This window comes from Nannobrachium achirus (assembly GCF_963921795.1).
Source record: "Nannobrachium achirus genome assembly, chromosome: 13".
In the NCBI taxonomy this organism is placed as follows: domain Eukaryota; kingdom Metazoa; phylum Chordata; class Actinopteri; order Myctophiformes; family Myctophidae; genus Nannobrachium; species Nannobrachium achirus.
The window spans coordinates 50,099,608-50,126,143 of record NC_137833.1 but is presented as its reverse complement, the minus strand read 5'-3'; positions in this window follow the sequence as shown (position 1 = coordinate 50,126,143).

The window sequence follows — 26,536 nt, the reverse complement described above, 5'->3', positions numbered from 1 at the left end:
GATTCGATTTGTGTGATTTTTGGATTGCCATTGTGCCAACAGTGCCAGAGATTAGCTGTCCACACTCCACAGACAGAAGGACGGACGGACGGACGGACGGACAGACAGACACGCTGACGGATGGACGGAGACGGACAGGGTACAGAAATGCCAACCTTCTGGAGTCAGAGTTGCTTGAAATCCAGTCTGTATAGGGATTAAGTCCTTAAACTGACCTATCTTATCTTGTGGCTCATATAGGTATAGCGTTTTCCGGTCTCTTATTTAAAGGGGAATGATAATTTGCCACGAGGGGCTAAGGCTAAGTGCCTGCCATCCTTAGCTTCCTGCCTGGAGGAGCTCTGACACTGATGGAGCAGCATGGGGGCCAGAGCAGGGTGGGGGTGGGTGGGTGGGTTGGGGTGGGGTTAGGTGGGTGGTTGGGGTGGTGTTGGGGTCTATTGCAGGGGAGGGGAGGAGGGTTTGGCCCGGACCAGCCCAGGCAGCCAGCCTCAGTCGGACATACGGTATAGCAGCACGTCTCAAGGACGCTAGTGGAAGAACGAAAGTGCTTCGATTTGGTACTTATACGGTATATAAAAGTATAGCAATAACACATGTATGTAATGTAATTACTGCTTGGCTAGAAATAGAAACGAAACAATAAGTGCATCTGTGTCTTTTTGTTTATCTGTCTGTCTATGCGTCGGTCTATGTGTACGTGTATGTGTATGCATTCAACATTTTTACTTGAGCAAAAGTATTGTTTGGCATCACAATGTACTTACAAGTACCCAATGTAAAAGTGCCCACATTTGGTCAGAACCGGCCTGCCTCTGTCACCTTAATACAGCCCACTGTCTCAAGGACACCCTGGTCGCAGCACCCGGCTCTTCACGGTGACGAGGACAAATGTGGCCCGGTGACATCACCAGCTCCGGCAGTCACTCATCTTTATTTCGGGGGGCCGGTTCTTAGAAGGAGATTGTGTGTGTTTCAGAGAGAGAGAGACAGAGAGAGAGACAATACGAGTGTGTGTGTGTGTGTGTGTGTGTGTGTGTGTGTGTGTGTGTGTGTGTGAGGGAGAGAGAGAGAGAGAGAGAGGGAGGGAGGGAGAGAGCCGGAGAGGACAGGCGAGCGTTCAATGTCAAAGTGCTCTAGTGGTGAACTCATGAAGGGATTCTTCTCGGGGGTAATGGGCTCTGTCTGTGTGACCGGTGTGTTAGCGCGCGCTCTCTCTCTCAGACCGTTCTCTATTGCTAATGTTTTTCACCTGTCACATCCTCGCCGATAAGGGCGAAAACCTTGTATGTCCAAAACAGTTCACTTTTCAGGAAATGGGTGAAATATAACCTGTGTTAACAAGTTAGTGTGGTTGTAGGGATGGGACAATATGCGATATTATCGTTTATCGTGATAAAAAACACTCACAATAATCTTATCATGGAGATTTAACTTATTGTGATATCGTCCTCCATCATAACCTGACTGCGCCAGATGGTGGCAGCAGTGCATATGCCTGGCTGCATACCACTCTGCTTACCATCTGGGATTGCTCAAGCAGACCCGATGTAAAGGGCGGGCCATTTTTTCAAATTCTTTAGCAGTTGATTGGATGGGGCCATCTGTCTATCACAGTCTGGGAGTGTCAACTCCAACCACTCATATTGGCCTGTCTGCATGACGTTACACCCAGAATCCACCTCCTGGGTTTCTACGTGGTCTGCAATCAGACTCTATTGGCTCAGAGCCGCTCAGAGCCCGCCCGTAGCTGCCGCTGATTCGTCCGGCCCGGGACTTTACAAGTGTTATCAACTCTCCCCGAGCAATCTCAGCTGGTAAAGTAGGGCGGTACGCACTACTGCCACCATCTGGCGCAGTCAGGTTACCTCCATCATGTACTGGGATCAATTCACCTTTTATTTGCCGAGCTGCATATCCGGTACCACTTAAACCCTCTATAATTGGTAAAACGGACCAGTAAATAACGTACTTGATACAGTCTTTTTTTCACTCTCTATGAAATGTCTTTGCCAAAAAATTGCCGATCTACAAGCTCACAACGCCTCGCATTGCTACGCGTTGTGAGCTTGTAGATCTGCTATTGTTTGGCAAATGTTCCACCCCAGGATAATGGCTTTTGATTGTCACGATAACATCGTAAATGGCGATTTTCTTTTGTCACAATAACCGTGATATGACATTTTCATACTATGTGGTTGCAATAGGCAACACACTATTGTTCTAGGTTCGAGGACATTTTGCCAGCTAAAGTGAACCTGTTTTTTGTAAACCTTTTATTGGTTGGAAATAGTTCACTGAAGTCATCTATTTTCAAGCATGAAGTTATCTATTTTCAAGCCTGACCAATCCTGTCTCATTCACTTGACATCACAATATACAGAATAATATAAATGGTCAGGAGGAATTCTTTGGCTTTGTTCCCAGTGGGTTCCTCACGACTCGTACCAGTGCAACCACCTTTCTAGTTTAACACTACTTTTCATTGATTAAATATTATTTACGAAACCCAAAGAGTCATAATTCTTAATTCGAATTAACTACAGGGGACGTTGTGAGTTTGCATGTAGTACATGCAGTAATCCTTGTCTCTATACTGCCTGATGGAGGGGAAAGGAACTGGTTGGAATAACGTGTTCCTTCCACGTCCTACTTGGGAAACTCCCCCCCTGTCAGGTGATAAGAAGCATCCTGCTCACTCCTCATGCATTGAAGAAGCGTGAGAGTAGCGCCCAGGAACATGTTTTGACCAGCTTTTCATAGTAACTTGCGACCTGACGGTCGCAATAAAGTAAAAAAAATATGGAGATAAGAGGTTTCTGCCTGAGAGTGCCAGCGAATGTCTCTGAGAGATGGACCATGTCAGACATCTCTGTATGCTCTTATACCCCCCCCCCCCCTTCTTGTTGTCAAGAAAGACAACCCAACCTTCCAATGGATTACTCCTCTACGGTCAAGTCCAATAGAGGCTTCCCTGTAACCATAGCCTTAAAGCTTTGGGATCAACAACTGATGGATCCTTTGTAAGGCCACTCTAGACTTTCAGCAAGGGATCATAATATTATCTGCCGTGGCTCATCCATCATGTATTATTTTAATGCCATCTCGAGACGAAAAGGTCCGTTACGGATGTCAAAGCAGTCTGCAGGCCTCTCACTCAGCACCATGCAGCCGGCAGCCAGCTCGCTTCAAGAATGGCCTGTTGTAGTATTGTGAAAATAGCAGATCTACATGCTCACAACGCCTCGCAGCGACGCGAGGCGTTGTGAGCATGTAGATCGGCTATTTTCACTCAGTGGTGGATGTAGTAGGCCTCCTCGGATTGTTGTTTATTTAAGTAAATCTTCGAATAGATGAATAAAATCAGCCTTAATTGGTTAATGTACCGATGTTTCCTGTTGAGATTGGCACATTTCACCCAGGTCTTTTCACCACACTCACTTCACTTGGATCTAAAATGTTCAAATAACTGCAGTGGAGTAAAAAAAAGTACAACATTTGCCTCTGAGATGTAGAGGAGAAGCCTATGATGTAGAGAGAGATTTCTGAGGGTATTTCTATGTTGCAGTATTGATACTTTTACTTAAGTACAAAATGTGAGCACTATTTCCACCACTGCACTTGAGTATACGTACTCCGTTACTTCCCCCCAGCGAGTAGAACTCATCATCACATTCATGGCAGCAGAGCGAAGGCAAAGTGGCTCAGCCGGCCTTTTTTTTCCAAAACAATATTGCCAGATGGCTGCCAACAAGATGGATGGATTATAGACGAGGCGACTTTGGGCTTCGACTTGGCTCTGGCTATAATTTCATACAAGCACTGATTCAAGGGGCAGAGCGAACCCATCAAAGGAGAACAAAGCGGGGGAAATAAGCTTTTTTACCAGCGAAGGTTAATGCACACGCACCGCACGCGCATGCACACACGCACGCACACACACTGCCATTGTAGCTGGAGTTTATCAAATCAACACAATGCACGAGGACTGGTTACACAGTGTAACGACGCTCCGTCCCACACAATCAATTTAAGGGGCGATGGGGTTCTTTAACTCTCGTTAGGGCGGTGGAATTACGTACGTTTCATCATCGCGGGCCTCCCTACTTTACTCCAGCACAGGGGTGTCGCACCATATTCTGACAAGGATTCACTGCCCCATGAATTCACTGCCCCATGAATGTTCTTCATAGGTGGAGGGGGTTTAACCCATTTAGACTGGGAACGCATTATTACGCGTTAATTTGTGCTTCATCTATTGAGAAATAGCAGATATACTTATATTGTAGATCTGCTATTTTTCAATAGCTAAAGTATAAAATAATTAAGGCCCCTCCACCTTGGGCCCAAGTAACTCCACTTTCCCCCCCTTGTGACGCCCTGCTCCAGCCCCTCCTCATGTGTCCTTGAGATAGTTTACAGTTTACAGTTAACAGTTTAGGCATTTAGCAGACGCTTTTAATCCAAAGCGATTTACAATAAGCAGGTAATACATCACTATAATAAACAAGATAATATGTCAGTACATCAACAGCAATATAACAAATGCAAATGAATATCTATCAAGAAAAACAACAGAATCAGTCAAGAAAAAAAGGTTCTAAAAAACCTAAAAACAAATGCTAACTAGCTTCATGTATGGTCATTGAGTGTTACAGTAGTGCTAAGGGTTTAGGTGGAGTCTGAAAAGGTGAGTCTTCAGTCCACGGCGAAAGCTAGCGAGTGAGTCCGTTGTTCTAAGTGCGACAGGGAGTTTATTCCAATTCAATTCAATTCAAAGGAGCTTTATTGGCATGAGAAAACATACGTTTACATTGCCAAAGCAAGTATCACAAATACAATAAAAACAGTTGAAAATGGGGAACATAATCAGTTGGAGGGGGTACAGCATTGAGTTAACAGAGCTATGTCACATTGTGACATTCTATATATATACAGGGTATATTATTGTATTCCACAACTTTGGGGCCAGGAGGGCAAACTGTCTCGGACGAGTGGATTTTTGCCCTGGGGTTTTTAGCGAGGGTTCTGTCAGCATCCCTGTGTTGGCTGATCTAAGTGAACGGTGGGGGGGGTAGGGGTTGATCAGGTTTTGGAGGTATGGAGGAGCCATACCTTTGGCTGCTTTGAAGGTCAGCATCAGTGTTTTGTATTCAGTGCGGGCCGCAACCGGGAGCCAGTGGAGGCTGCGGAGAAGGGGGGAGACATGTGAGAACTTAGGCTGGTTGAAGACCAGTCGTGCCGCGGCATTTTGGATCAGTTGGAGAGGTTTAAGTGCACATGCCGAGAGACCAGTGAGGAGAGAGTTAAAATAGTCAAGTTTTGATATGACAGATGTCTGGGTGAGGAGCTGGGCTGCCTCCTGGGTGAGGAAAGGTCTGATTTTACGGATGTTATAGAATGTGAACCTACAAGACCGGGTGACGGATGCAATGCGTGCCTTGAATGATAGCTGGCTGTCCAGGACCACACCAAGGTTTTTAGCCGTAGGAACCGAAGTCACCAATGCATTATCTATGGAAATAGTGAGATCTTGCATGGGGCAAGACTTAGCTGGGAAGAAGAGAAGCTCTGTCTTGTCCGGGTTCAGCATGAGGTGGTGAACTGACATCCACTGTGAGATGTCGTCCGTCCAGACATCTCACAGTCTGGAGTTCCAACTCCCAGCTAAATTAGTTAATATCCACAACTTTCCAACATCCCATCGTGCATTGCGCAGAAGGTGTTTGGCAGCTTCCGGCGCCGCAGCCGAGTGTGATCTACAAGCTCACAACGTTTGCATCTGCGACGTGACGTGAGCTTGTATATCTGCTGTTAACCGGAAGTGTCCTGCAGATAATGCTACAGTAAATTCTCGTGGAAACAGGTGGATAGGCCTACTGCTATTACTGTAGCATGAAAAAAATAATTAACCACTTTATCCTATTAAGACTGGTCGGCTCTACAAATGCCTTCTAAACCAGTGGTTCTCACACGTTCAAGATTTTTCACAAAATGTTCAACCCACCGGATTCTGATGCCACTGCCATGCTAGATGGCGCTATTACCCGGGTTCACATTGTTATTTTTTGTGTTGAAATCCCCATAGGGGAATCTTGGAACACCTCATATAAGAACTCTGTTCCAAAAATTAACACACTGTGTCAGTGATTTATGAAACGAGTCAAACAAAACCCAACGACTACCGTTGTGTCCTGAGATTGGCACATTTCCTGGGGCAACCTGCCAAGATCACACATGTCACACAGGTTTTTTTCTTTTTTACACTCAAAAAAGTGGTTTGAAACTACATTGCATTGCACATCATGGGGTGATCCCTGCTTGCCTCCTGTGAATTGTTTTATTTTTATTTTTGTTTATGTTCTGTTTATTTCGTTGCTGAGTGAGGTCAGCAGACAAAGTGACGTGACTAGGAGGAAAAACACCTGGGTGAAATGTGCTAATCTCAACAGGAAATATCGGTACATTTACCATGAACGCGGCTAGGGAACAGTGGTTTCAAACCCGGAAGTGTAGTTTCTGATTTTCTCCAGAAACTGTCTATGTCAAATATGAATGAATATCATAAACGAGTTCCCAACATTGTTTTATTTGTTGTTAACAACAAATAGTTGATATAATGGTGGAGCAAGCACTGCACAGATAGCAAGTCTTTGTACACAGTAATGTTGCAAGTGCAACCTAACTTACCTTGAATATTGTGGATGTACCCTTCATTCCAGTTACTGTAGTTACTGTAGGGGGGAGATCTGCTATTTTTGAAAAGTCGTGAAAATGTGTGCAAATCTTTGAATATTTTTTAAGCGAACATTTGTAACTCAAATTTTGCTTCTGGGGGGTCTAAATGGGGCTAAATGTTTTGAGATGGGGGTCTGTGGCCAAATACATATAATTTTGGGGGTCCTTCACTTGAAAATGTTTGAGCACCACTGACATAGAAACATAGAAGGATTTGAAATATTCAAACTTGCACAAATGTCACGATTTCTCAAATCTACAAGCTCGCAGCGCGGCACTGCTATTTTTTAATAGTTAAAGCACAAAATAACGCGTAATAATGCGTTCCCAGTCTAAATGGGTTAAACCCCCTCCGCCTATGAAGAACATTCATGGGGGGCCCGCAGTGAATCCTTGTACCCAGGGCCCAGCATTTGGTGTGACGCCCCTGAGTGTTTGACAGAAGCAGGAGGAGGAGTGATGGATGTTGCAGGGGGGTTCATACGGCTAACATGATGGAGGGAGACGTTGAGCCGCGCTGACACCGGCCCTGTCGTTCCCTCACACAGAGGAGAGGTTTGATGCTTGTTTACTGTGCTGTGCCACCCTGTTGTCTCAGCCCTGGAGAGAGAGGGCTCCCCGCCGCTGGAAACTCCACGGAGAGAGAACTCAAAAAAATCCCAAGTCGTGCGTTTGTAACATCTCGTATTATTGAGTGGAAACCTCATTATGTGCGAAACTGTTACTTTTCAGGATTCAAATTCAAAAGTGTCAAAAGTAGCAGATTAGCAAGCTTGAAACGCAGCCTGAAGCGATGCGTTTCGAGCTAATAATTCACTACAAGGTCTGCAAGAAAGTAGTTCCAGGCTACAAGAAAGCAGTTCCCAGCTTTTTTTGCCAACAACACAGGTGCAGATAATTGGTGCACTGTTGAACACAGTGGAAAGAAGTAACACACCTGGATTTGATATAAACTGATTCAAGGTGTGGATTATAGTCTCATACCACAGCAATTAAAGGGAAACCAGCCAATCAGAATCAAGGAATGGAACTAGCCATTTTAAATGGGTAAACGGTGCATTTATACAGCACATGTACCCAAGGTGAGAATGTGCATTACATTCACCCACAACTAGCGACGGAGGAAACCTGTTCATCGGGAGCAGTTAGGGGTTCCGGTGCCTTGCTCAAGGACACTTCCGACACTACCAACCAGGGGGAGCCCGGGGATCAAACCAGGAACCTTCCGACTGCCAAGCGTCCGCTCTACCTCCTGAGCCACTGTCGCCCCCATATTTAGTTCTGGTTTTCTCAAGACCAACAATATTGTATTGTACTGACAATAGCAATAAGAAAAGAGAATGAAAAAAGTAATACAAATAATAATAATACAAAATAATACATCAATCTTGAGGTGCTTTGATGGTGCTGTGTGGGTCCTGTTAAAGAGGTGGTGCCATGATCCCCCCCCTATAAAACATGATTATCAGGTATTATGATTATACTAGGAGGAAGATTCTTTCCAAAAAAGTATACAGAAAGAGTTAGAATTGGGTTTTTATGTGGCCACACCCCCAGTTCATTAAGTATGCATGGATGGCATGGTGGGTGGTGACCCAGCTGATATAGCCACACCCCACAGTGTTGGATGAATGGTAAATAGGGGAGGAGTTGATACTGTGACATACTTAGTATCTGTGTTTTTTAACTGACACTTTTCACCACAAGGTGGCAGCCTCCAAGAGAAAACAAACAAATACTAAGAGAATACATCATTTCTAAAAAAAAAACACATAAGGGGGTCTAATGAAGTACTTTCAACCTCCTAGACACATGAAAAACAGAAAAAGTACAAAACTATGGCACCACCTCTTTAAATAACATATCCTTGCTGTCGGGCAGAAACCTCTTGTCCCCATACCCTCTAGTAGTCAATTAACGCCCAACTTGATCACACTACAGTGTCACACACAAACATAAAAAGTAGAAGATCTACGCGAAAGCGAGGCATTTCAAGCTTGTAGATCTACCAATATTTTTGTTATGTGTGCAATCTTAGTACCGTGCGTAAAGGTGCATGTTTGTGTGTGTGTGTGTGTGTGTGTGTGTGTGTGTGTGTGTGTGTGTGTGTGTGTGTGTGTGTGTGTGTGTGTGTGTGTGTGTGTGTGTGTGTGGGGCGCGCGTATGTGTGTGTGTGAGGGAGCGGGTTGTGTTTAAATATTACAGATAGTCAGGGAGCCACAGGCCCAAAAGCTCAAAGAACAGGGTTTTACCTGTGACGTTCCTTGGGCTAGATTTTGGCTTCTCAAAACTGTGAAAATTGATGAGCCATCACTTTTCACCGTTTTGTGGGGCTGAAATCTAGCCCAAGGAATGTTTTTCATGCAAAACAAATGCTTGCAATGGATTCAGAATCATGAAGAACCCCTAGTTTGACCCCTCACATGCTACTTAAAGCAGATTTATTTTTTGTATTCTTTTCCTGTATAGTGAAGTCGATGGGACAGTGAATATAAATGGCCATAACTTTTTTTTCGCAATGTTTCCGACAGAGCAGGCCTCTCATTCTGTGTACCTTAATGACCAAGTGAATAGAAAAAACTAAAATTAAAAGTATGTCATGACGTCACAGGTCCTCTCACATTTTGGGCCTGTGGCTCCCCGGCTAAGAGGGTATCAAGGGGCGCTGCAGTATGTGTGATTGTGTTGATTGTATGTGCTGCCTCTGTTTGTGTGTGTGCGTGCGTGTGTGTCTGTGTGTGCGCGCGCTTGTGTGTGTGCGCGCGCTTGTGTGTGCACGCGCGTGTTAGCCTCGCGTAGCCAGACAAATCTGCCATTGCAAACACAAATTGCTCACGGCAGTGTGTTATTGTCTGGCTACGCGAGGTCTATGTGTGTGTGTGTGTGTGTGTGTGTGTGTGTGTGTGTGTGTGTGTGTGTGTGTGTGTGTGTGTGTGTGTGTGTGTGTGTGTGGTTTTGATAGTAGTATAGTAGGCAGATAGACAAGCAACAGGCCTAACAGTACTGTGTCAATCATTCATAAAGCTGACAGTGAAAGACTTTAATATGTTTCAGTGCCGTACAGCAGAGAGGTACACACTGACTGGGTGGCGGTTGGCGTGAAGCTGCTCGTCTCCTTTACATAATACAGAGAGAGAAAAGGCACAGAAAGGAGCAACACTATTTAATCCAATTAGTACGGGTACCCCTTGTGGGGTTTTTACTGTTCAAGACTGCTATGTACTGCTATGCACAGCAGTGGTTCCCAACCCTTTTCAGGTCGAGACCCAAAAGTGAAATTAGGCTTTTTCCCGGGACCCAAACTAGTGAAAATAGCAGATCTACAAGCTCGCAACGCAACGCTTTGCGTCACGTTGTGAGCTATTTTCACTACTTCTTAAATATTTGTTATCTAATTTATGGACTTTCTTAGATTTTTTATTTTATTTATCAATGAAATTACTTATAAAAATCATTGCATTTTTCTTTTATTAGTGAAAATTCTAGCATTTTAGGATTTAATTTTTTATAAGTTATATATATATATATATATATATATATATATATATATATATATATATATATAGGCTACTGTATAGAAAACCTAAGGGACCCATAAAAATTTGTCTGTGACGAACAAATGAGTCCCGACCCAGTGTTTAGATAAAGTATAGCAACATTTTCTTTTTCTTAGATACATATTTTTACATTTTTCAAACAACTAAAACTTGTAAGGGATTTAAGGGTGTTTTTAGAATGGGTCTCAGCAGGCCTAAATGGGTTTAAAAAAGAAACACACGATGAGCAGAGAAACCTGGCTGAGTACACTATTGATTCAAACCCTGGGCTGGGAGAGGAGAGGAGAGGAGAGGAGAGGAGAGGAGAGGAGAGGAGAGGAGAGGAGAGGAGAGGAGAGGACGAGAGAGAGAGAGAGGAAAGAGGGGGACAGAAAACAAATTATGCCACCGCCGTTAGTGTGGGAGCTTAGACAGCACTGTCAGGGGCGTCACAAGGGGGGGGGGGGGGGGGGGGGGGAGTGGGACTGAGTTACTAGGGCCCAAGGTGGAGGGGGCCTTAGTTATTTTATGCTTTAGCTATTGAAAAATAGCAGATATACAAGCTCACAGCGCGGCACCGAGTGCCGCGCTGCGAGCTTGTAGATCTGCTATTTTTGAAAAGTTGTGAAAATGCGTGCAGATCTTTGAATGTACAGTATTTTCTGGACTATAAGGCGCACCTGACTATAAGGCGCACTGTCAATGAATGGTCTATTTTCAAACTGTTTTCATATATAAGGCGCACCTGACTATAAGGCGCACATAATAGACGCTACCGTTGCGTTATGCATCCAACAGATGGAGCTGTGCTAAAGGGAATGTCAATGTCAATGAATGATCCATATATAAGGCGCACTGGACTATAAGGCGCATTGTAGTTTTTTGAGAAGATTAAAGGCTTTTAAGTGCGCCTTATAGTCCGGAAAATACGGGTATGTATTTTTTAAGCGAACATTTGTAACTCAAATTCTGCTTCTGGGGGGGGTCCCTGGAACAAAATATTTTGAGATGGGGGTCTGTGGCCAAATACATATCATTTTGAGGGTCCTTCATATGAAGAGGTTTGAACAAAAAACCTTAGAAGGATTTGAAATATTCAAAGACTTGCACACATTTTCACGATTTTTCAAAAATAGCGTGGATCTACAAGCTTGTATGTCTGCTATTTTTCAATAGTTAAAGCATAAAAACTACGTGTAATAATGCGTTCCCAGTCTAAATGGGTTAAAACCCCTCCCGCTATGAAGAAACATTCATGGGGGGACGCAGTGAATCTTCGTACCCAGGGCCCATAATTTGGTGCGACACCCCTGGACAGCACTGTAGAAATGCTCTCTTTCTCTCTCTCTCTCTCTTCCCATCTCCCTCTCTCTCCATCTCACTCTCTCTCCGTCTCCCTCCCTCCCTCCGTCTCTCGCCCTCCTGTTCCTTTCTCCTCGGTGTTGTGTAGACTGAGCGCTGCCAGATAAGGCAGACAGCTCGGGCCCCATGCTGACTGGCTGCATGGTGTGGGAGAGCAGAGAGAGAGAGAGAGAGAGAGAGAGAGAGAGATAGAGAGAGAGAGAGAGAGAGAGGCAATCAATGAGCGCTCACAATGGAGCAGCCAGCATCCAGATAGCTAACAGCTCCCTCAGGCCATGCTGGGGAAGGAGGTGGAGAACAGGGGGATGATATAGGGGAGGGTGGAGGGAGGGAGGCGGGTGAGGGAAGGTTTGTGCCTTAAGACGTGGGTGGCATAGGTAATCTGTTTTTCATAGCGCGGGTAGGGATACGTCGCCGCCGTCGGGCATGAAACCTCTTATCTCAGTTTTTTAGCTTTTTGTGTTTTTTTTCTCCCCGTAAATTTAACGCCCTACTGGATCATACTATGGCGTCACACTAACGCATCAAAAGAGATCGGTGAGCTCGAAATGGGATGCGAAGTGATGCGTTTTTTAACTTGCGGATCTGCCGCTTTTGATGCTTTTCTGACGCCATTGGTTTCTACAGACCATAAATGAAGCCTGTTTTAGAGCCATTTCAAATCCGCCATCTTTCTATATCCTGTCCAGAGAATCAAACGAATCCTATTGGCTGCGAGGGCGGGTCTCCGCTCTGTGCAAACAGTGAGAGTTGATATCACCGCAAAGTCCCTGTCTGGACCAATCAGGGGCAGCTACGGGCGGGCTCTATTACCTCTATGGGCGGGCTCTGAGTGAGACTGGGTTTGGGCTGTTTTCTCATGCCAATAAAGCTCCTTTGAATTGAATTGAGTGTGACATCATCGATAATCGCCTGTTTGTTGTTGCGTTCACTATTCATCATGGCTGCTTAAACACTTCTTTGAATCCGTTATAACTCCTTTGATGCGAAGATTCGCATGACAAAAACAGCAAAAATCTCGGACCTCCATGATATCTTTGTCTTTTTAGCTGCTAACGTGAAAACCAAGTGTAGTCCTTCCGTTGTTTACTTTTTCTGCTGGCGCAGCTGTAATACCGCTAATACGTCATGCAGACAGGCCAATATGAGTGGTTGGAGTTGGCACTCCTAGACTGTGATAGACAGATGGCCCCATCCAATCACCTGCTAAATAACTTTAAAAAGTGGCCCGCCTCTTACATCGGTTTTGCCTGAGCGAGTCCAGATGGTATGTGCAGCATGCATACACAATGCTGCCACCATGATCTGGCGGAGTCAGATGCAAAACTCTTGAGTGTTCATTTGACTCTGTAAACAAGCACTTGCGTCAGTCTTGAGATGTGTGAAGTGCACGCAGCATTACTGCTATATTTATAACTTTATTTATGGTCTTTGCACTTTGCACTGATGATGATGCATTGCCATGATGATCATGTCTCATCATCACAACATATGTCATAAACGTCTCTGTCGGCGGGAATCCTTGTATCGTCCAGTACCGTGACTTTTATCAGGAAAAGGGAGAAAAATTATAATAATCTGTTTTCCAACGGATCCAATGTAGTTGTTATTTAGTCACAAGCTTCTTTGCTAATACTTTTCATTCGATATTTACAAAGCCCGGACAGAATGAACCTCTTTCACTTTCGAAATGTTTCAAAATATTGCAAAAATTGAGTATATTTAAAGTATTTTGGTGGCTTTTATGCCTTTATTGATAGGACAGTCGACTGACAGGAAAATGGAGAGAGGGATGGGGAGTGACACACAGCACAGGTCGTTGGGAACGAACGGTATTCGAGGCCGCGATACGCTGTCGGGCTGGCATTGCATAGGGCGGCCAGGGCCGAAAATAGCAGATCTAACAAGATCTCAATGCTTCACATGGTAGCGCTCTGTGAGCTTGTAGATTGTCTACTTCATTGGTCTTCAACGTTTTCAGGCCAAGGACCCCTTAGTTGTGAGAAAGATGAAGCGGGGACCCCCACAACCTTTTCATAGACTCCATAAGGTTTCATTGTTTGACAGCACAATCATCAGTGTATTTTGGATTCATGTCAATTTGTGTTTTCAGATATTTAACCACTTGAACCGTCTATACTTAATAAACTTGACCTTTCACTCTGTACTTAGTCTGCTCTTTTTCCCCTCTACACCAAAGCTCTTTGCCAAGCTCTTTGTCAAGCTCACAACGGCTCGCACTGCAAGGCGTTGTGAGCTTGTAGATCTGCTGTTTTGACTAAAGTTCTCAGAATACACTAGGGTTCAAGTGGTTAATATAAAAAAGGAGAAGAAAAAAACTTTCAATCGCTCAAAGATTTGGAGGACCCCCTGTAGTAACTCTGAGGACCCCCTTGGTCTACTTTTATGTGCCGCTGTATGAAGTATAGCGGCATTCGCTTGTTTATATAATCTTTTTTATTTTAAGTGTCGGAGAGCCGGCAGTTTACCAAATCAAACTCCTTCCCTTCCCTTGTACTACAGGCCTATAATGTGAACATACTTGACTAATAGACAGCCTGTGATAGTGAAGTGAAGAACGCTTGTCCTCTATGCACACAGCTTGCTCGGGGTGATGGCTGCAACGATAGTGCTATCTATTTTTAGTCAGCTTCTTCTCCCCATCGCCGTGGCAGCGTGCACGTGTTCATGCGTGTACAGTATGTGCATGTGTGTGTGTGTTTATGCATGCCGCCGTCGTTGTCGCGTGGAAACCTTGTATGTCCAAAACCGTTTGTTTTTATCAATTAAAAAAATGAACTAAACTAGTGAAAACAGCCGATCTACAAGCACACAACGCCTCGCGGTGCGAGGCGTTGTGTGCTTGTAGATCTGCTGTTTTCACTACTTTTGTGCGACAGGCTTGTCTGATGAAGCAGGGCTTTACTTCGCAAAAAAAACATACACATTTGAAACTGGGAGATACAAGGTTTCTGCCCGACCGTGACAATGTGTGTGTATCTGTGAGTCTTGCTTTTGCATTATTATTATTATCGTCTCTGTCGGGTGAAAACCTCATTATTCCAAAAACGGTTAGTTTTCAGGGTTAAAATTCAAAAATAGCTAAAGTAGCCGATCTACAAGCTTGAAGCGCTGCGAGATTGAGGATATGCTGCCTTTTTGCGTGACGCTGTAGTATGATCAAGTAGGGTAGGGGCGTTAATTTACAAAAAAAAAACACCAAACGTTAAAATACGGAGATAAGAGGTTTCTGCCCGACAGTGACGTTACGTAACAGCATGACCTTGGAGGCGACATCAAGCAGATGGAGACAGAGGCGAGTAAATGTGTGTCAACCTCTGTGTCATACTTGACTAACTAGCTGCCACTCACTAATAACATACAGTACATGACTGCTCAACTATCTGTCACCTCACTAGTAACATACATGACTGCTCAACTAGCTACCACCTAACCTCGCGTCACCAGGCTTTCTCGGGGGAAAGCCTGGTGATCGTTTACAACGGGCCGTTTGATCCGGTCTAGGCAGGAAACCACAAGCAGAAGTAGCGGCATTGCTTTGTTTTGTTTCCCCCTTTTGTTTCCCCAATCCCTATTAAGTGTCTTCAAATCAGTATTACATTTGTTTGTCATTGGTTTGTTTTCCCTACCGAAAGCCAAAGACAGTGACGGAGGAAATTCAAAGTCAATGCATCAATTATCCTCAAGCATTTAGTACTAGTCCTTGCCCGTTGTTGTGGTGTGTACTTAGGTGAAAGTATCGGCTCGTAGAATAGTAAGATTATTTTCGCTGAATGCCCCCCCCCCCCCCCCCCCCCCACCCTCCCCCATACAGACCCACCCACCCATAGGGATGCTACTGTAGCTGTAGGGCTCAAGTGGTTAATAAGGAGAAAAGCGTCCTGGCTGGCATGCGAGCCACCTAGGCCAGTGGCTATTCTTCAGCATGACATTAATATAATAGCCACGGTGCCCAAAACAACTTTGTATTGATCCGCATAACCTTTTAAGCCAATCGATGGCTGGTGTGTGTGTGTGTGTGTGTGTGTGTGTGTGTGTGTGTGTGTGTGTGTGCGCGCGCGCGTGTGCGCGTGCGCTCTCTAACGCAGAAGGCTTCAGCATAGAGCATGTTTTCAAGCTGGCTTTTAGTCGCAGCAGCACTCCATGTTAAATATTATTCCACAACATTGGAGTGATGTTTTTTTGCTTTTGTCTAATGGTTACTTTTAAGGAAATGGACAAAAAAGAAGCCGTGTTTGTGGACCCAATGTATGTAGTTATTATCTAGTCACAATCTCTTGTTAATACTTGTCATTGGTTCAATGCTCATCATAAAACCCATAGACACTTTGAGAGAGGCATGTTAGAGAGGCAGGGGCTGAACTTTCTAAAAGGGCCTTTTGGCGAAAACATCGAAAATAGCAGATCTCCAAGCTTACAACACGTCGCAGCGTGACGTGTTGTGAGCTTGGAGGTCGGCTATTTTCACTATAGCATTTATGGTCTGGAGAGGGCACTTTTTTTACAGACGGATAAAAGGGCATTGGCTCAAGCCCCCTTTGATGTCTATGTGTACGTGCACGTGCCTGGCTCATACGTTGTACTGTAGAAAACCGTTACTTTCCAGGACTCAAATTCCAAAACAGTAAAAGTATCAGATCTACAATCTTTTGATGCTTTTGTGTGTGACGCTGTAGTATGATCGCACAGCACACACACACACACACACACACACACACACACACACACACACACACACACACACACACACACACACACACACACACACACACACACACACACCCTGAATATGTAAGACTCCCTAATCGGGAGATAAGCGACCATTACGTCGCATACACAAACTTTAGAAGGCAATGGTAGCCAATCAGGAGGGAATATGGGAAATGGGACAGTCCATGTTGATGACATGACTTTAGAGATAGGCCTACTGTGTACCGCTTTGCGTGATTTTAGGCCAAAATCTGTTGGAGCAGTGTCCAAAAATGTGTTTTGTAATAATAATAATCAAAATCTAAAAAGTAGTCGATAGTAAATAAAGCATCATGTTGTCAGCAGTAGGACTTTTTCTTCGTTCCATTTTCTTCCGAGTGTGCGACTGCGTCTGTGCTTACGCAAGCTACGCAGCGAGGCGTCATCTACGCAATCTACGCACAGAAGCGAGTCAGTGGGCGTGGTCTGGGACGCTAAAAGAGGGCCATGTGAGAAATCAGGGGCGGAGGTTGTGATTTGCCATCCAAAGGAGTGTGTGTGCAAAGTTTGGCATCGATAGGGCCAACGCATAGACTGTATAAAAGATATGGACAAAGCGAAGCCATTGGTTTCTATGCAGCGCAAATGACACAATATGGGTCCTTGGCATGGGTGTCACCATCATAGATTGTAAAGGCATCAGAGGATGCTATTGGCTGCCAACGGTCACGTGCAACCGCAGGGATACATGGGAGAATGTGGTCGGAGCCTCCCGAAATACAGCACACGAAGAAGAACACAGCCGGCTGGTTTTAGTTTAGTTGGCCATGCCCCCCGCAACTTTATCATTTATTTTAAAATAAATTGGACCACATTTCGACAAAACGAATATGATGGTGATTGAAAGACAATTTTTAACTAGCGATAGGAACCATAAAGTATTCATGAAAATGTTAATTAAGGTTAGAACACGAAAGGGGAATATGAATGGGATCCAATGGAGAACAATTCTTTTTGCGATCGGCCGGGGGGGAAAACAGCGCAACTAGCGACCAATCATAGCTTCCTATGATTGGTCGCTAGTTGCGCTGTTTTCCCCCCCGTATTGGAGTCATTTTAAATCGGCAGAACTATGCCCCTGGGCCAACGGTGGCAGAGATAAGAGTAGGGCCAAAAGTGTAACGTGACGTGACATGACGTGACGTGACGTGATGTGGCGTGACGTGACGGACAGAGGGACAGCCAGTGGAGCTTTCCATAGTAACGTGTGACCTGACGGTCGCAATGAATATATTCTGAACGCTGATTCATGTAATACTCTGTTGGTATTGCAGTGGGCTCTTCATGCTTCCCACGCTGACTCATGCTCCCGGGTTTTCATTCAATGGTCCCATTGCTTCCCCAGCATGAACAGGCGGCTCATTGTGAACGTGTGACTCATCCTGACATGCACATTCTTGAGAGCCGCTCGCTGTTTGGCCGATCCTTGAGGCAGTCCATGAACAAAAGAGATGAATGACCTGAATGGCTGTAATATGCAGGTGAGTATACCACATAACAACACATGAATCACACTGCATGGGAGCTGTAGGCAAGTGATGGAAGAAGTGCTCACATCATCAGGGAAATTCAGTATTCAGCTCAACCCAGCTGATTTGCGGGCCACAAGGAGTGCGTGAGCAATTAGGAGTTAAGAGTCTTGCTCAGGGACACACAACATTGCTACCCTGGCCAGGAATCGAACCAGGGACAACCAGGGGCTCTGGTTCCCCAGGCGGGCTCCCTAACCATTCAGCTTTGCCGCTACTGGAAGGAGCTAACCTCCAACATCTGGCTTTGTCCGTTCCCCAAAAAATAGAGATGGTGCCATAGTTTTGTACTTTTTCGGTTTTGTATGTGTCTATGGAGTTAACATTACTAAAATGTAAGAATGTAATGTAATGTAATTCCAATGGTGAAAGCTGTGTCGTTCTGCCGATACCCCAAACATTGCGCCGTTAAATAAAATACACTTTGGGAATTTTAAAGCAGTGAGTGGATGTTTCACCTTCTCCTTGATATTGCTTACACACAGACACTGCACTTGGCAGGTGTAAAAAAAACAACAACAATAACAAAAACAACGACTTTTACCTCTGATGTATCAACAAACAGAACACTCCAGGCTGGGCCATGAAGCAGTGTCTGTTGAGTTCATGCTAAAATCTCAAAACGCAGCGACTATCCCTTTAAAAAACTAACTGTAACAATCACACACCCTCCCTGGCTAATCACATTACTGAATATATATACACCCCTCTACCCGCTAAACCCCTCGCCGACTGCAGTGCACAACCTCTGCTGTCTCCATGATTTAACCACTCAAAACATGTATGGTTGAGAGTCCCTCAGGGCTCTATGCTAGTGTATTTTGTGTTTTCTGTTATTGCGTCGCGTTGTGAACCTATCGATCGGCTATTTTCAGCGAAAGCTTTCCCCACAATATGCTGCATGGGGTTTATTTTATTTTTCTAAACTTAATTTTTATTTTGTCACATGCCCACATATTCACAGGGTCAACATTTACATCATTTTCATTATCATATTAGAGTCCTTTTTAATCCTCTATGGTGTCATTCTTCCGGGTCGTGTATTCAGTCCATTTCTCCCATTTTTCAAGAAACAACTCTTCCTTTATCCTGAGTCTATGACTAAATCTCTCCATTAGATCAAAATTTCCTCCACAATGCACAGCCACTGTTCACAAGTTGAGGAGTCACTTCTATACCACAGTCTCGTTATTGCTTTTTTGCTGGCTGACTGCACCTTGACCACATGTCGTCTCCACGTGTGTTTCCCTGTGTCAAGTTTCCTAAATATAATACCACACTCGTCTTTGGTATTTCATATTTCAATATCTCTTTTATTACTGACCACACTTCATCCCAATATTTGTTCATGGTCAGACTCAGCGTCCATGTTTCCACACAGTCTCCAGCATGGGCTGCATGGGGTTTAAGTGGTTATGCGCTGTGTGCTACGGAGCACACAGCGCCCCAGGGGGTTCCAGGGGGTTCCAGGGGGTCCCCAGCTAAAGTAGTTAATGTACAGTAGCATCGCAATTGTTTTAACCAATTTATCCATTTACACGTTGGCTATTAAAAACAGCAGATCTACAGGCGAGCTTGCGCGTCTGCTATTTAAAGGACGACTTCACCACTTTTCAACCTATCTTCATATAATTGGTCCTCAATAATGTTCATGATAAAATAGCATCATTTCTTTCTACTTGGTCTGGTTCAGACTCCACCTAAACCCATAGCACTACTGAAACACTCAATGACCGTACATGAAGCTATAGTTAGCATTTGTTTTTAGGATTTTTAGAATCCTTTTTTCTTTACTGATTATATTGTTTTTTAGATTGATATTCCTGTGTATTTGTTATATTGTTGTTGATGTTCTGACATGTTATCTTGTTTATTATAGTGATGTATTATCTGCTTATTGTAAATCACTTTTGGATTAAAAGCGTCTGCTAAATGCCTAAACTGTAAACTGTAAACTGTCTCAGAGGAGTGCTGTGGGCAGGTCAGCAGGGCCGTTTGGGAGAAATGCGGGGCCCTGTGCGAAGTCCTGTGCGAGACAGCAACGTTAGCTTAGCTTAGCTCATGTGAATATATTTTGTTTGTCAGATGAGGGGATTCCTCATAACTTTGTAGAACATTACCCTGGCCTTACCTTGTGCAGACATGATGCTGCTGCTCTCTCAACTAGATCTTTTTCATGTAAGTAAGGAAGGGAAGGGAACGCTGAATCAAGTTGTAGTAAGATCCCTCTCAAGAGAAACAGTTAATCCCATAGCCCGTTTACTGGTTGTTGCTGGTTGTCAGGGAGATATCACAGCCAATCGATTGACATGCTCGCGTCCTGCAGTTTACGTGTTTGAAAAAAAAAAAAAAAAAAGGGCCCCCCCAGGTGCGCCCCCCCCCCCCCCCAGGTGCGGGTCCCTGTGCGACCGCACCGTTCGCTCTACCCTAGAATCGGCTCTGCAGGTCAGAAACCCATCGTCTTGTGACATCATTGATGGGGAATCAAAGGCTAACAGAAAAAGCAGGCTTTCTATTCCTGAAAAGTTAATTGCAATGTTAAAGTGGAAGCCATTGTTCTTGCGATAATAAAGATCTAAATATTTAAAAATATATATTGTTTAAAGGCCCGCTGACACGCCCCAAAATTATAATAGTATGAGTAGGTCACGTGTTCTCTCCCAGTACAGTAAGTAGTCTAAGTACAGTCAATTAATTGGATTGCGCATTCCGACAATGACATCATAAAAATATTAACTCATATTTTAAGATGACTTTTTAAACCCCTTTAGGTGACAGTACCCGTTTAAACAAAAAAACTGTCAAACGATGATGTCACAAGATGATGGGGTTCTGAACTTCCCACAGCTCTCCTAAGAGACTTGGACCGAGTAGAAAAAAAATTGTGCTACTACCAACACAGTCCCACTCCCAAGAAGGCTTGACACAAAAAAGTTTGAGAACTAACAGTTCTACAGTACACATTGCCTCAAGTACTGTGGGGTTGAGTAATTTGTCCAGCACCACTGCCTGCGGTGTGTGGAGGGCAAGTGTTGTGTGCTTCCACAGTCCAGGACAGAGCGCAGCAGTGTGTGTGTGTGTGTGTGTGTGTGTGTGTGTGTGTGTGTGTGTGTGTGTGCGTGCGTGCGTGCGTGCGTGCGTGCGTGCGTGCGTGCGTGCGTGGCGTGCGTGTGTGTGTGCTTCCGCAGTTCAGGAGAAAGCACAGCAGTGTGTGTGTGTGTGTGTGTGTGTGTGTGTGTGTGTGTGTGTGTGTGTGTGTGTGTGTGTGTGTGTGTGTGTGTGTGTGTGTGTGTGTGCACAGCAAGGCAGAACAGCATGAGGAGGAGGAGGAGGACAGCGGTGGAAAAAGTATTCACATATTTTACTTAAGTAAAAGTATCATTACTGCAATATAGAAATACTCTGTTACAAGTTAAACGTCCGGTATTCAAAAAGTACTTGAGTAAAAGTATGAGTAGTGTTGGTATCAAAATGTACTTGAAGGACCAAAAGTGAAAGTACAAAAATGGTTGAAAATAGCAGATCTACAAGCTCACAACGTGTCGCGATGCAACGCGTTGTGCGCTTGTAGATAGGCTATTTTCAAATATTTTGTATAGGTATAACATAGGCCTAAGTGGTTTGTGTACGTTTTATAATATTATAATTTAAATCTGCAAAGTAACTAGCAACTAAAGTTTTCAAATAAATGTAGTGGAGTAAAAGCACAATATTTCGATCCGAGATGCAGTGGAAGTAGAAGTATTGGAAACTGGAAATGCTCCAGTAAAGTAGGCTACAAATACCTCAAAATTGTACTTACTGTTGTTCCCTATTGAGCTTGGCACATTTCCTGGGGCAAGCTGCCCAGAGCACACATGTCACACGAGTGCAATGTAGTGCATTTGAAACCACATTGCAGTGCACATCATGGGGTGATCACTGCTTGCCTCCTGTGAATTGTATTACTTTTATTTTTGTTTATTTTCTGTTTATTTCGTTGCTGAGCGAGGTCGGCAGACAAAGTGACGTGAGTGGGATGAAAAAGACCTGGGTGAAATGTGCCAATCTCAACAGGAAACATCGGTAAGTGAAGTACTTAAGTAAATGTACGTAGTTACTTTCCACCGCTGGAGGAAAAGGGGGAGGAGGAGGGTATTGAATCTCCTCCAGAGAAAATAAATAACGCCCTTGTCTGCAAGTGACCGGCGCTTCGCTCCCCACACTTTCAAGGCGTCTCGTGTTACCGTGGCCCCTTGACGGGAGTAGACAGGTTGTGTCTGAGAGAAATACCTTCCCTCTTCCACACATGACGTCATTTTGTTCTTGTAGCAGAGGGAACGAAAGCACACATGCGCGCGCGCACACGCGCGCACACACACACAGTCACGCACAGACTCAGGGGTGTCGCACCAAATTCTGGGCCCTCTGGGTGCGCTTTAACTATTGAAAAATAGCAGATCTACAAGCTTGTAGATCTGCGATTTTTGAAAAGTCATGAAAATGCGTGCAAGTCTTTGAATGTTTCAAATCCTTCTAAGGTTTTTTGAAAAAAACTATTTTTTATGTCAGTGGTGCTCAACATTTTTCATGTGAAGGACCCCCAAAATGATATGTGTTTGGCCACGTACCCCCATCTCAAAATATTTAGTTCCAGGGACCCCCCAGAAGCAAAGTTTTAGTTGCAAATGTTCGCTTAAAAAAAAACATATATTCATATAAGATTTGCACACATTTTCACTTTTCAAAAATAGCAGATCTACAAGCTCGCAGCGCGCCACGTGAGCTTGTAGATCTGCTATTTTTCAATAGCTAAAGCATAAAATAATTCCAGGCCCCTCCACCTCCTTGGGCCCTATAGTAACCCAGTCCCATGCACTTTTCCCCCTCTTGTGACGCCCCTGCGCACAGAGCCATAAAAAGGGGCGGCAGCCGCGAAAAGGCTTCGTGATATTCAGTCGGGGGAGAAAAAAACAACAACTATTAAGGTCATGTTGTGATCTTTTTTCCCCACAAATTTTGTTGTTTTGCGAATGATGTAATTATAAGGGGAACATTTTGTCCTCTCTCTCTCACTCTCTCTCTCTGTGTGCTTGTCCGCGTCTGACTGTGGCCAAGGCCCTTCGAAGGCTGACGTGGGCTTTTATGATGTGATAGAGGGAACACTTCAATCTTCACTTATTAACGTGTGAGAGAGGCATGGAAACATGGCCTTATAGAGGGCGGCACGGCACCGATTAGACCAGTAGTTCTCAAACTTTTTGGTGCCAGGGGCGTCAGTTGCGTATGGCAGGGGTATGCAGCTGCCATACCCTGGGTCCAGGGGGGAAAATAAAAGTTATTTTTAAATATAAATCCATGAATATCTCTTTGTCTATCTGTGCTGGTTATTGTGTTGTTAAAATTACAGCAGAATAACTACAAATGCAAAATGTAACAAAATGGTCCCTTTAACAAGGTATTATAATTCTCCACACTTGTATTCTACCCATCTTGTCAAAATGGTATATTCCCAGCCTGCACAGGTGCAATGCATTATTGTTAATTGTGGCACGTTTACTAACATGTCAAGTTTAGCTGCACTTGAACAACCGTTCCAGGCTGCCATATCCAGCCCAAGAAACCATAGAAACCCGGGTAAAAAACTGACGAAACCCGAGGACTCCCATCTTTGCCATACCCTACTGTAGATTTTGCTGAACTGACGCCACTGTTTGGTGCCAACTTAAGGATCCCCAAATTGATATGTATTTGGCCGACAGAACCCCTTCTGAAAATGTTTTGTGCCAGCCAGGGACCCCCAGGTCAAGAGAAGATTCATGTCCTTAAAATAATCTGATCTTGAATAAATTGCTGAAGTGTTAAAAACTATTGTGATATTAACTAACTTTTGCTGGGTACCCCTAGCTCTGGTCCATATAGCGTTAGTGGAGTTGTCACTTCTCCCTAACGCTATGTTCCTCTACCTCAGTCTGAGCCCCCCACCACACGCTTAAAATACATTTCTAGGAGAAAATGGAAAATATTCCACCGGATGGAGACACTTTTGCTCAAACAAATGCTCTGTATAATGCAGTCCTCTGACCTGCACGGCAGTAGTGAGTTGGCACCATGATGGCGACGACAAATAGTAAAAAAATTGAAGAAATTGAGTCTCCGGTGGAATATCTTTCATTTTGCCCTAGAAATGTATTTTAGCCGTGTGGTGGGGGGCTCAGACTGCGTCCACTAAGTAGAGTACGCTTTCAACTCCCCACTGATACCTTTGGTTTGGTGAGGGGCGAAACAGTTTTTGTCATTTTCGGACCAGACGACAGGGCTTTCCAGTTTTGCAAAGATGGGCAGAGGTAGAGGAACATAGCGTTAGGGATAACTCCACTTACGCTATGGACCAGAGCTAGAGTGCAAGATAGGGCCTAATGTCTAATGCTAAACTCAAACCCAACCTTAATCTGTTCCATTTCGTGCTAATCTTTTCTTTTCTCTTTAATTATTTTAATTACCATGAATCAATGATTGTCTCCACCAGCCGAAGGCATGGGGGAGAGTATGTTTTCGTCTCCGTCCGTCCGTGCATCCGTCTGTCCGTGCGTCCTCGCAGTTTGTTACCACCTAATCTCAGTCGCCGTTGGCCCGGTCGCTGCTAAACTGAGCACACACACTTCCTGAATGCCATTTCAGAACCTCTGCCCCACATTTTTCACATGTGCCTGTTCTAGCGCCACCAGGAGGCCAATTTGTGCAAAACTACCTTTTGGCCAGTACTCCTACAGATTTTGTCCGAAAATCACACAAATCGGTAGACAGTATCTCTACAGTCATGTGATCGACATGGATCTGTCTGATTGTCTATATTCCATCCTGATTGGCTGAGATTGGCTTTCAAAGTTTGTAAGATTGGTCCGTTTTGGAAAAAATGCCTCAAATCACAAACGCAGAGTGCAATTAACATGAAATCGCGAAGAAATGCCACTTAAAATTTTTGAAATCAGGCTCATGGTGGCGCTATAACAGGCCAATTCGTGGTTTTACCTATAACTCCACCGATCAGTTTCAAACTTTGTAAGCGCACTCCCTAGAGGCCAAGGAAAAACCCTTTCCTTGCATTTTTCACATCAGCCTTTTATAGCGCCACCATGAGGCCGACTTATGTAAGACACATTTTTGGATATTACTCCTTCAGATTTTATCCAAAACTAACACAAATCAGTACACAGTATCTCTACAGTCATATGATCAAGACGGATCTGTCCCACATTCAATATTCCATCCTTGATTGGCTAAAATTGGCCTCCAAACTTTGCAGGATTGATCCGTTTCGAACAAAATGCCTCAAATCACGAACACAGCGTGCAATTGTAATGAAATTGTGCACGCATATTCGCAAAAGGCCAAGAAAGAAATTACACTACAAATTGTTCAAATCAGCCTCATGGTGGCGCCATGAAAGGTCTAAGATTGGTGAAGAACACATGCCATCCTTTTTACATTGGCCTATTATAGCACCACCAGGACGCCTGGCCTGTTGGAGACCTGTGCTCGGAAGAGCACTGCTTCTAGTCACTCATTGAGGACCAGGGAAAATGTCTCTGCATTTCTCAAATTCTACTATACTGGGAACATTTACCCCCAGAATAGTGAATCTCACATACACTCACACATGGCACGCACGCACGCGCGCGCGCGCACGCACGCACGCACGCACGCACGCACGCACGCACGCACGCACGCACGCACGCACACACACACACACACACACACACACACACACACACACACACACACACACACACACACACACACACAGGCAGTCCTTTAAGGCCGAGTGTGTGTGAGAGAAGAAGAGAAGAGCAGCTGAAGAATCGAAGCCTCCAGGACATAAGTCTATTGTGTGGTTCTTGAAATTAGCTCCCTCCACTCACGCTCCCCATTGAGGGTGGTCTCTCTATCCAGGGGTGTCACGCTGAATTCTGGGCCCTGGGTACAAGGATTCACTGCGTTATTTTGCGCTTTAACTATTGAAAAATAGCAGATATACAAGCTTGTAGATCTGCTATTTTTGAAAAAATAGCAGGTCTTTGAAGGTTTTTTCAGTGGTGCTCAAACTTTTTCATGTGAAGGAGCCCCAAAATGATATGTATTTGGCCACGGACCCCCCATCTCAAAATATTTAGTTCCAGGGACCACCCCCCCCCCCCCCCCCCCGAAGCAAAATTTGTGTTACAAATGTTCGCTTAAAAATTACATACATTCAAATATTTGCACCCATTTTCACGACTTTTCAAAATAGCAGATCTACAGGCTCGCAGCGCGGCACTCTGTGCCGCGCTGTGAGCCTGTAGATCTGCCTATTTTTTAATAGCTAAAATATAAAGTGATGAAGGCCCCTCCACCTTGGGCCCCTAGTAACTCAGTCCCACTCCCCCCCCCCCCCCTTGTGACACCCCTGTCTCTGTCTCTGTCTCTCTCTCTCTCTCTCTCTCTCTCTCTCTCTCTCTCTCTCTCTCTCTCTCTCTCCCCTGGGCGGATATGACTGATGACATTAAAGAGGATTTGTCCATGAAGATCTGCCTACCAGGAAGATAATGCTACCGGTAGACAGCCTTCACAGATTACAGAAAT